Source organism: Ambystoma mexicanum, chromosome 3q, assembly GCF_040938575.1.
Source record: "Ambystoma mexicanum isolate Mex_15411 chromosome 3q, UKY_AmexF1_1, whole genome shotgun sequence".
Taxonomy (NCBI): domain Eukaryota; kingdom Metazoa; phylum Chordata; class Amphibia; order Caudata; family Ambystomatidae; genus Ambystoma; species Ambystoma mexicanum.
The window spans coordinates 1,264,650,194-1,264,662,167 of NC_090926.1; the positions used below are offsets into that span (position 1 = coordinate 1,264,650,194).

Genomic DNA, 11,974 nt, shown 5'->3' on the forward strand with positions numbered 1-11,974 from the left:
GAGTAGGCTGCAGCTGTGGCTTCTTGAGGGTGAGCGAGACGCCCAGACCGTGCAGTGTGTTCATAAGGGAATGGGAAGAGTGGCGAACCGCTTCCGGAGATGTAGCCCTGACGAGCCAGTCGTCGAGGTATGAATATGTGGAGGCCCTGCGCTCTGAGGCGGGCCGCCACAGCGTTCATGAGTCTGGTAAAGACTCTGGGGGCCGAGTTGAGGCCAAATGGAAGGACATTGTATTGAAAATGGTAGCCCATGATCCTGAACCGTAGGAAAGAACGATGGGGCTGCCAAATCGGGACGTGTAGGTAAGCCTCCTTCAGGTCCATGGAGCACATCCAGTCTCATTTGTCCAATGTCTCTGCTAAAAAAGCTAGCATAACTATCTTTATTTTTGCAGGGGTAGGGAGGGGTTGAGGGTGGAAAGGTCCAGCACAACTCTCTGGCCGCCTGGTTCTTCTGAATGGTGAAAATCCTGGAGCAGAGGCCAAAACCTTGCTGGGAGGCTGTGACTTCCTCCACTGCCTGCCTCTCTACGAGCGACCGGATCTCCGTCAAAAGAGTTGCTGTCCCAACTTGATGTAGTGGAGGGGAGGAGGGAGGAGAGGCTGGGATAGGAAGAAGGTACCCCGTGGATACTACAGAGGATCTAGGGGTCCGTTAAATTCTGGTGCCAGAATTGTGCATGGAGAGCAATCCTGCCCCCCACCGGAGACACATGGACCCGAAGGGGCGTGTCATGCCTTCTTTCCCTTGTAGGCTGACGCTGAAGAGGGGGACTGGAAAACACCATTGCACCCCCCACTTTTTGTTGTTTGCGCCGGTCCTGAGACGTCGAGCGGTCCGGCTGCCTGGATCTGCATTCCTGGAAGCCGCAGAACCCTCCATATTTACAGCTCTTAGTCTGCCCCCTCGAACGGTAGATCTAGAATGCGCTCCTGGACATCCGGGTTGAATTTCATTGCCTGGAGCCAGGCTGTTCTCCTCATGTCCGTGGCAATGCAGATTGCACGGCCTGAGGTATCAATATGAGCCACTGTGGATTCCATGAGGTCATGAGCCACGAGTTTGGCTTCCGCTAGCCCCCGCCTTAAAGCGTGATTGGCACTAGGTGAGGAGTTCATAGCATCTGCGTTGGCCTGATGCAGGTGCAAGGAGGCGTTGGAGTAGATCTTCTTGCCGTACGCCTCCAGGATCATCTCCTCCTTGCCCAGCAGTGCTGCAGAGGAGGAGGCTGAGGATGACTGAGGCTTGGAGTATAGTGATGCTGCAGCGATCATCGAGGAGTGTGGCTGAGGATGGGTGGAGAGCAAGAGTGTATCCCCCTCCATCTGCCTGTACTTGGCATCCAGGCGTCGATTGACCGGCTGGACTGAGTGGGGCTTGAGCCAACCCTTCTTGGCCAAGGAGACTACATCGGTTTGCAGTGGAATCCCCGTGTTGGCAGAGGGGCATCTCGTGAGGACTTTAGCCAGAACCCCCTCTGTCGGATGTTCAACCTCGAGTTGGGGGAGGCCCAGGTACTCCGCCAGGCCAGCAAGACATTCGTGGAAGGCCCTGGCTGAGGATGGTGTGTCCGGATCCTCCTCCTCGTCCATATCCTGCGGATCTGGAGGATCTTGTGGAGGAGGAGGAGGAGTAGATGGTGCCAGAGGCTGAGGTACAGGGACTGCAACCTGGCGGCAGAGGTTGCGGAGTTGGCGGCTGCGCCAGGGCCTTGGGCCCCGATGGAGGAGTCTGTGGTGCCACTAGCATGGCAGGGATGACTTCCCTGATGGTGTCCTTGATGATAACCCCCATCTGAGGAGACCTCATGAGGCCGAGAAACTTCTCGAAGAGCATCTCCTCACAGGGTAGCGAGGGTCTGCTGGAGCTGCTGCGTACCATGCCCAAATGGACGCAAAGGAAAGCTGCCCTGGTTGGTGTGACCCCTCGACCCGGGGGTCGGTAGAGCTACATCCGGCACCGTTGCCAAGCAACCGTTGGTTGACACTGAGAGCGAAGTCTTCCGGCGTCCCACGGTTTGATGACAAGCGGCGGCCAGACGAACAACTCGGTAAGAGAAGCACTTGAAAATGCAATTCCAAAAACTTAAAGGCTATGTAAACGAAATGTACCCGTGATCGCGGGCTGCGGCAGGCATATCATCCGGCCTTGCGCACGATCGCGCTCGTATACTCCAACCAACTAACACGGGCAGTCCCGCCCGTCCTCAAAAAACACCCGCGTCTTACGCGCCATTTTAAAAATATGACCCTCTCATGATCGCGAGTCAAGGAAAACACATCTGCCTGTAGCGCTCGCGACCGAGAGCACACTGCATGCAATGCTATGGTCCAGGCTGCTTCACTCGCAGCAGGGACCCATAGACCCTCAGCGAGAACGCCCCACGCTGCATGGCCCCTTTGGGCGCCACCTCTCCACCAGAGGGCGCACAGATACGGATCAGCTGGCATCTAGTAGACTTTGCGGAACAATATCACTCATGTACTATGCAATTGGTTAAGTACACAGACTGACACACCACCGCATTGTGTTTTACAGGATATGAAGATGCAACCTTCCAGCCTTCAATAATAACACAGCTCATAGCAATTGATCAGCAGAGCTGCATGGAAGGTAACAATTATTTATGGGGATAAGATCACGCCCTGGGTAAAAAGCAAGTTCTTTGTTCCCCTCTGCCAATAGACACAGACTGTCCAATTAATTATCTTTAACAATTTAATTAACCCTAATTTGTTCACTAACAATCTATTCATATGATGATCTCTAAATAACATGACCTCACAAACAAAAAAAAACCCTTTTTGGTTTTCTCCTTTCTCTAGGTAGTTGGGATGACGGTTCCACGGACCCCATTCTTGTCCTGATCTTATCAAGACAGGCTCACAAATCACGTTCCTGAAGATGACGACAAATAACAGTCATTGACCTCTTTTTAAAACCAAGGATATCCCAAGAAATTAGCCGGGATACCCCTCTGAAAAAGACCAAAACAACATTGTGTTGTGGAGGAAGTATTCAACCAAAAAACCGCTGTATCATGGACTCCTGTATCAAAAACCAATCCAAGTGGAAAAGCACCAAATGAAATACGTCACTGAGGCAATACTGGACCACAATCCTGAAAGAAGCCAGTCAAAAAAGACCACTAAAAAAGGAGAACTTTAAAACGGATGGGCCTATACAAAAATCCCATTTTTAACTTTCAATTTATTTTAGCATTCACAAAAGTGATCCAATACTTGGGGACCACACACTTCTTATGAAGGTCAATAAAAGCAAAAAGGTCTCATGACCTATGAAACAGTTCCTCTCGGAAATGTGGCCCCAAGCCCTACCAAGACATTAATCTTCGCCCCTACTCGTGATGGGCAGAAGATCCGTGCACCCTACTCCTAAGGATAGCAGTCCACATATACTATGAGGACCACTCCAGAAAAAAACATATTCTGAGGCCACACATTTATTGGTATATGATTAATCACTAGTCTCCACACTAAAAAAAGTATTCTCATTTTGGCCAGAATGTAGGCCAGTTCCTTGAGTTTGCATACGTGTTTCAGGTTTCGTGGTCTGGTGAATCCCCCATCATGCATGCCCACACGGATTCCACATCTAGCTTGATTCCCTTTCCAGATGGTCCTAGCTTGATTTCCTCCCAGAATTTTCCCACCTCCGGGCACCTCCAGAACATATGGATCATCCCGGCATCCATCTCCCCGCACTTGGGGCATTTTTGTACTTCTGTACCCCCAAATCTGACCATCTTTCGGGGAGTCATGTACGCCCTATGGGTGACATATAACTGAATCTGCTGTAGCCTCGCATTCCTGGACACCTTTTTATGGTATCACTGAGCTCTTTCACACTGCCCATCTTGCATAGGTTCTCCCGCTTCCTCTTCCCAGTCCCGTCTCAATTGGAGCAGCTCCTTGCCCACCTTGGACATCACCAGTTCGTAAATCTGGGATATTTCATGCCCCCCCTCCGAAATATCATACATCGTTTCTGTGGCAGTATCAGGTTGTTCTGCTAGTGCTATTTCAGACTACTTTTCCTTCACCCGTTTAACTATTCTGGTATATGTTATTTATTGCCCGTATGTATCCCAGTTTCATCTACTATCGTTTGGAATTCCAGTGCTTTCCCCTCTTGCCCTATGTCTCCCAAGGTCGCTAGGCCTACCGACTCCCAGTATTTACGGATCCCCTTCCTCAGTTGCTCATCCACCCCGCATAGCGCCACAAGTGGCGCCTGAGGGAGCATGGGGTCGGGTTTCCCATAACTCGACACGCTTTGTGCCACGTCTTCCAGCCTCGTTGCAGCAATCTCGATCGCCCATGCATCTCTGGTTTGGGTAGCCATATCAGTTCTTTTAGGAAGTGAGGGCTGCATTCGCCCCTCAACAATCTAGATTCTGCTGTCTCTTCTTCCGACAGCCACCTAGCGACACATTGTAACTGCGCCGCCAGGTGGTAGATCTCCAAGTTCGGCAGGTTTATACCCCCTCTGTCATACGTGTTTTGTAATTGCCAGAGGGCCACTCTGTTTCTGGAGTTGTGCCACAGGAAGCCTCTGCATATGTTTTGGAGTTTAATGAAAAAGCGTTTGGGCAACATGTGTGGGACGTTTGCATGTTTGTGAAAAAATGTAGTAGCCTAGGCAGGACCACCATCTTGAGCAAGGCCGCCCTTCCCACCATGGCTAGGGGGAGCTTTGCCCAGAACCCCATGCTGTTCTTGATACCTTCTACTGCTCCTTCAGTGTTATATTTATGCTCGTCTGCAATTGTATGATACAGGTATTTGAATGTCCTGGTCTGCCAGGCTATCTGCAAGATGGGTAAATTCTCCTGCGGGACTCCTCTGTACCTCATCAGGGGGAACATGCACGATTTCTTGGGGTTCACTGCTATGCCAAAAGGAGTCGCGTAGCGCTCCATCCCCTCCAAGATGTATTGCAAGTTTTCCTCTGGGAACCGCAAGTATAACAGCATATCATCCGCATAGAACGATATCAAGTGCGGTCCTCACCTAGTGTGAACCCCTATTTCTTCGTACTGCTGTCTCAAGTAGATTGCTAGTGGTTCTATTGCAAGGATGTACAGCATCGGAGACCATGGGCAGTCCTGTCTTGTGCCTCTGCTGAGGTGCCATTTATCTGAGATTATCACTCCCATTTTGACCCTGGCTGTTGGGGAGCTATACACCATTTTCACCCACCGCAGGTACCCTGGTCCCATCCCATATTCTTTCAAGGCCGCCATCATCCAAGGCCACCTTAGAGTCGAAGGCTTTCACTGCATCTAGCGAGACTATTGCTATTTCACTTGGGTCGCCCTCTTCCTGTTCTATAATATGGTGGAGCCTCCTGTGGTTATCAGATATGCTTCTACCTGGGACATATCCGGTTTGATCAGGGAGTATGAGTTTATTTATTACCCGCTTAAGTCTATTCGCCAGCACAGACGTAAGAATTTTACTGTCCTGGTTTATCATGGATAGTGGTCTGTACGACCCACAGTCTGCGCTTAGCTTGTCAGGTTTAAGGAGTGGAATAATTACCGCTTCCCTCCAAGATTCCGACAGCTTCCCTTTCTCGAAGGCCTAGTTTAACATTGCCATTAGCGGAGGAAGCACTTCTTGTCTATATATTTTATAGAATTCACTGCAGAGCACGTCTGTTCCAGGGGCTTTGCTTGTGGGCAAACGTATTATCACTGTCTCTAATTCCTCTATTGTGATTGGGGCGTCTAGGCTCTCCCTATCTTCCCGACTCAGTTTAGGTAGTCCAATGTCTTCTAACGTCTCTTGAGTCTCCTGCTCTGTCATCTCTACTGTATCTTCATAGAGGTGTTTGTAGAATCTGAGGAATCTCTCGTTCACACTCTCCTGGGTGTTCCAGACTTGGCCCTCTTCTCCCGTTATCTATCTAATTGTTGTTCTAGGTGTCTCGTTTGTGTATAGCCATGCGAGCAGCCTCCCTGGTTTGTCTCCCCCCTGCGTGTTGTCTTTCAATGTATTTTTTATAATTCAGGTTGCATAGTGTTACGCTCACCTGGTATCCACAGGGACGCCACCCAGCCGGGTTACTCGCTGGTATGCTTCTCAGCTTTGCCCTGATGTGGTCTGCAGGGAGGGTTCTGCCTGAAAATACAGGAGGACTGTATTCAAGACTGACCGACTGGGGCAAGTATCCTCCCTCCACCCCTGTATGCTTTCAGTCCCTCTGGCGCCCTCTCCTCACCTTGTGGTAGAATTAGGCGTGCTCTACGTCCTGCCTTCTTTGCAGGGGCGCGTTGCCTTTCATGGGCGAGTGCGGTCCAGTTACTTCACTGACGCCGGCCCGTTTGATATTGTTCAGGTAGGTCTTATTGCTGTTCTTTAGTTTTGTTGCTATCCTGCATGCCTTTCTTTGTTTAAAATGTCTCTTTTTTCTCCCTTAGGTATGCGGAGCTTCAGCGTGGCAAACTGGCTTGGTTGAGCCTCGCTGGTAAATGATGGTGCATTAAGAGCGCTATGATGCGGTAAGTAAGCGCTATGCGCAGCGCTGTGAAGTCTTGCCTTTGCTAACCTGTGTTTTCATTCCTTGTAGGTCGGTGTGTTCTTCAGCACGAGTGGAATGTGCGGAATGGTGCCAGCCGAGATGGGACCAGCCAAGTAAGCCTTTTGAGCAGTTCGTAATTTGTAAATGTCTCTCCAGCTTTCCTTAATGTTGCCTCTATCTTCCTCTTTCAGGTCGTTCTGTCCGGGAGGCATGCAGATTCGAGGAATCTGTTCTCAGTAGCTGCGAGTGTTTAAAGATGAAGACTGCAGGTAAGATGCTGCTGCTAATGATGTTCCTTTTGTCTCATTGCAGGTTCTGCTTTTCCGAGGTTCGAGGGAATAGCTGGACACGGTGAGTGTCACGTTGCAAGCTGCAAAGTAACAAGAAGCATGTTCTGCAGTCAGGGTTTGGTTTATATAGCCCAGGTAAAGTAGTACCAGGGAAAGTAGTTCCAGGCCTGCCACACCAAAACACTAGACAGCATAGCTTGGTTCTTAGGGAACCAAGCTATGTGGATGCCTCCATGTTGGCTAACAATACAATAAAGTAGTTCCCAAGCACATTGTTTTTCATGATGTATGAGCCTGGCGCCATAGGCGCCAGAACTGGCCCCATGAGGGCTTTTGAAGAGGATGCCAGGCTCTAGAGGCCCTAGTCCTGACTCCACCTGGCCAATGGGTTTGCCAGAGGGGGTTTTGGGCGAGGGTCGTGACACATAGCCTCTCCCAGAGCCCAGCGCATGCCTGTTGTAATTGGCTCACACGTTCAGCGACTTCGTGTGAGGTGCCCCCTCTTTTCATAAATGCTTCTAGTGTCTTTTCTGTCTCCTGTAGCTCTCGCACTATGCCCCCTTGGAGCCCTCTAGATTTGGATATGGCCGCCCCCCTCACTACCACCTTAAAGGCCTCCCATAGGGTACCCTCTGTCTCCACGCTTCCTGTATTAATTTTGAAATACCCAATTATCTCCTCCCTTAGGTCCTCTGGAAATGCAGTGTCCTTCAATGCCTCGGCACTAAGTATCCATGTTGGGATCCTGGCTCTGGGGGGCTGATGTTGCCATGTTAGAACCAGAGGGGAGTAGTCGAACATGTAATCTAGTCTCGTGTGCAGGTTGTGCGGGGCGGCATAGTGTGAGTAGTGCCTATCATGCGGGTGTTGCTGCCTCCATATGTCTTCCAGCCCAAAGTCTCTTAGCAGGGCTTGTAGCATTTTCGCTGCAGGGGTGGACTTATCTAGTTACGTGTCTGATCTGTCAATTTTGGGGTTCAGCGTGCAATTGAAGTCCCCTTCCCATATAACCGCTCCTCCTATGTGGGTGCTGATCTTACTATATAATGTCTTAAAATAGGCCACTGTGTCTTGGTTTGGGGTTTATGTGTTTATGATGCACAATTCTCTGTTCTCTAGCAGCCCCCGAATCACTACCATCCTCCCATCCCGCTCCACCGTGGCCTGTAGCATCTGGCAGGGCACATGTGGCGCCACCCAAATGATTACTCCCCTGGTTTATGCTAAATACGTTGCTCCTATGGTGGTCCCTCTCCACTTTTTCTTTACCAACTCTTGTTTCGAGGGGATTGGGTCCTCCGACGTATTCCATATCTATGACATGTAATCACCACAGCTGTGCTGATTACATGTCATAGATATGGAATACGTCGTCGGACCATCCCATCGAAAGAACGTTACCAGGTAAGAAAGTAACTTGTTCTTCTCTTTGGTGAGGTGGGTTTCTTGCAATAGGGCTATGTCCACTTTTTGCCTTCTCAGGTACATCAGGTAGCTGTTGAGCCCTCTGACGTTCCAGGTTACTATTCTAAGGTCTCCCATTATCATCTGTATCCCGTCCCCCCTCCCTCCTTGTTCTTCACTCCAGGTGTACTTGGCGTGAATCTTGCACAAAGGCATATGGGTGCAAGCTTGTTCCCCAACAACTACCCCTATAACCCTAACCATATACTCTGCAAACCCCCCCAACACACCCCCCTCCCGGTCCCCAACTGTAGCCCAGCTCCATCCCTGGTTCTCAGGCCTTCCCGCATCTAGTCCTACCCTGTATATCGGTGCTAGGAACCCAACAGGAGGTTGCCACACTACTAACAACCGAACTAGTCTATCTGGTGGGGTGTTAGACGGGTCCTCTGTGCCGCCTGCATTTAGCTTCAATGTTTTCTACCCACCACCTGTGCATCCTAACTCCTCCCAAGCTTGTGCAGAACTCTATTCAAGTCCCATTGTCATTATATATACAGCACCTCAGTGTTCCGTGCCGATGCTTCACTTCTCGTCTCTGCTCTCGCGTTGCTCCTTCGTCTCCGGCGAGCCATTCTGTGCATCCAGCCAGTCCATAGCTTCTTCCGGGGTCTCGAAGAACAATGCCTTGTTTTTATGAAAGACTTTAAGTTTTGCAGGATACATCAGCATGTATTTGAATCCCGCTTCCCGCAATCTCCTCTTTACTGCCCCAAAGTTTAGTCCGCATCTTTGCACCTGGAGTGTGTAGTTATTGCCACAGATGCTCTCCTTATGGTGCCCCCTTTGCGAAAGTACTCCAGGATTCTTTCCCTGTCCTGGTAATTTAGTATTTTGTGATGATCGGCCTCGGCGGTGCTCCGGGGGGCCGGTCTCCATGTCAGTGCGCGGTGGGCGCTCTCTACCGCGAATCCTTGGGAGAGTGCCCCTCCTCCGATCTCTTCCAGCAACATGGTTTCTATATAGTCTGTGTGGTTTGAGCCTTCCTCGCCTTCCGGGAGCCCTATTATGCGTACGTTGTTCCTCCGGGCCCGGCCTTCGGCCTCCTTAGTCGTGCTTTCCAAATTGTTTTAAAAAAGGTAGCAGGCGCTCCTCTCCAGAAAGAACATGGCATGATAACCTGTTCTGAGATGAGAGTTTGCAGCACACGCTTTTTGCTCACTGTACCTTTCACAGATGGGAAATTATCCATTTGCATATCAGTCTTTGTCCCGCCCACATGGGCAGTCCAGTACCAAAATGCTATGGCAATTCCTCTCTGAACAAGAGTACCAACAGCTACCCCATACACGTGTTTCAGCCTTGTTGGGCCTCAGTGAGAGGAGCATTGCTCACTTGTTGGCGCAGTGTGTGAATCTCAGAGGCGTTCGCCTTGCAGGTGGTAATGTTTGACTGAACTTCTTTTTCCAGCTTGCTTGTGCGTTCGGCTATCACTTTGATGTCTTGTCGCACTAGGTTGACGTCCACTTGTACTGCATCGATCTTGAATCCAAGAGATGTCTTGATATTTGCCATAGCTGCTTCCAGTTTAGTTTCCCACGTGACCTTTAAGTCTGCTATTGCCTCTAGGATCTGTCTTTCACTTCTCGCTGGTCCTGTATCTGTCTGTGGGCTCCTCTCCTTGTTGCTGGTGCCATCTGTTGGTTGGGATGTCCTGGCGTATTCGTCCATGGTGGGCTGCTTCCCTTTCGATTAGTGTTGTTTGGATGCCATCTCAGCGACTGCTGGGATTGTCTCCTCTATTCTCTCGAGTTTGGGTGTGTGTTATGCGGGCTGTGCTGTTTCAGCGCCTCTTGAATTTCGTGCCGTTGGGCCGGTAGTTGGGCAAGTGACAGCCAGAGCGTCTGCCCAGGTGTTCCAGCTTTGTTGTGGTGAAGCTGTCCTTCGCTCCTCAGTGGAATTCAGGCTCTTCCTTGCTGCCTACTGGTGGCTGTGCTTGTTACTGTGTGTTGTATATGAGCCCAGGGTTGGCATTTGTGTTGACCCGCCCAAGGTTCTGTAGCTTCTCCAGCAGCGCTTGTCACCTTAGTGCGGTGACACCTGTGTAGGGGAGCCTTTGTTTTAGCTCCTTAGTTTGTATTGCTTACTCTTCATTTGTGAAAAATGGGGCTCCCCCCTTCGGTGCCTGCCTCTGTCGCCTAGCCTCCCGTCGAGTTACAAGTCTTGTTGAGACTGGAGCCCATACTCCATATTAACAGTTCTTTGACACTACTAAAGGCTCCCCGCTGGGTTCCCGCCACCAATTCCTTATGCCCAAGCACCCATCCAGTGGCTGCAAAGCTCTCAGGCCTCCTACTGGTGTTTGCAGTGACGCCTGCCAAATCCTTTCCAACAACAGCTGGGTACCCTCCGTGCACCCTATGCTTCTGTGGATTGTCTCTTTTCCTGCGGCTTCATGCTCCCCAGTCAATGCCAAAGACCCTTTCCGTCCAGTCCTCGTGGGGGATCAAGCTCTTGTCAGAGTGCATGCACAGTGCATTGCGCTGCAGTCTGTGTTAACTTGTGTGTAGTCTCTCCCTTCTGTTCTCCTCCAATGCACGAACTATGTTGTCGAGTCTGGGAGTGCCCATTTGCAGCCTTACTGCCCAGTGTCTCTCACCGCATGACTTCCAGTGTCATTTTTTCGTTTGCTGTCTGGTGGTGTGTTTTTGGCAGGTATCCCTACAGTTCTGGTCCACTCATGCGAATACCTTGTCAGTTTCACTGCCAGCTGATGCAGATCGAACTGCTCAGTTCACCACATTCAAAGCTTTTCCCAAGGAGGACACTTTGATGTAGCTCCAGAATTAACATGGAATTAGAAGCACAGCCCTGTGTGTTCCATGGTGCGGCGGGTTGCTGCATTCTTGTGCCCCTGCAGTGCTCTGTCCCCAGCGCGGCTCTTTCTTCTGTTTTTACCTTGCCATGTTATTTCGCGCTGGTGCCTGCGGGGCCATAGGTTCCTTATCCTTACGTGCCGGTCTCCTGTGATGCCACCGGTTCCTCTAACGCTTTGCAGCGCCGTGCCCCTTCATTTGGGGGTGCCTGTGCTGCAGTCAAACGTTGCGAACCGCTGATGCCGCCGCTATTGCTGCCAGTCCGGTCCTGAGTCCATATATTCCATAATGCCGATCCCTTCCCGGGTTCCTGTTACACTGACCCGGTTTTTCGTGTCACCAACTGTGTCCATCTGTTCCTTTGTTGTCCGCCATCTTGTTTCCGATCTCCACGAGTGTCTGATTCTTCAAATCTCATTTACTTGGAGATTCTTTTTGTGCTGCTCTCGCCTCCTTCAATGAGTGTGGCGCACTTCTTCCGACGCCCTTGCCTGCATTTCTGGAGCTCGGCAGTCATTATTAATAAACGTTTTTGCGGATCAGCAGGAGCTGCCTAGCGAGGCACGTCCTACACCATGGCTGGATAGCCACACCCCCCCCTGAGCTGCATCCTTGTGCCGAAGAAGCCCATGTGCTCTAAAACTCTAGGGTGTCACCTTGTCCCGTGCTGAAAACGTGGGGAAGGGACCCTTGTTCCTCAGATATCCTGACATATCATTTCTGAACACTATTTTCTTTACATGTACATTTTCCCTGCACACATTTGTTATTAAAGTGCAAGGGCAGGCAATAGGTTTTGTTAGTATAGTCCATTTTATGTTTACGGACACTACTAGGACTGTTATTTATTATTTGATG

At 50.4% G+C, this 11,974-nt stretch overlaps 1 long non-coding RNA gene across 1 annotated transcript; it reads right to left on the bottom strand.

Annotated features, from left to right (window-relative positions):
• Positions 1–3,174: 3,174 nt before the first annotated feature.
• Positions 3,175–11,707, bottom strand: LOC138447858 (uncharacterized). Its single transcript, XR_011259962.1, has 2 exons — positions 8,804–11,707; positions 3,175–6,916 (listed from the first exon to the last, which is right to left on the bottom strand). It is a non-coding gene; the product is annotated as an uncharacterized lncRNA (long non-coding RNA).
• Between the last annotated feature and the right edge of the window lie 267 nt (positions 11,708–11,974).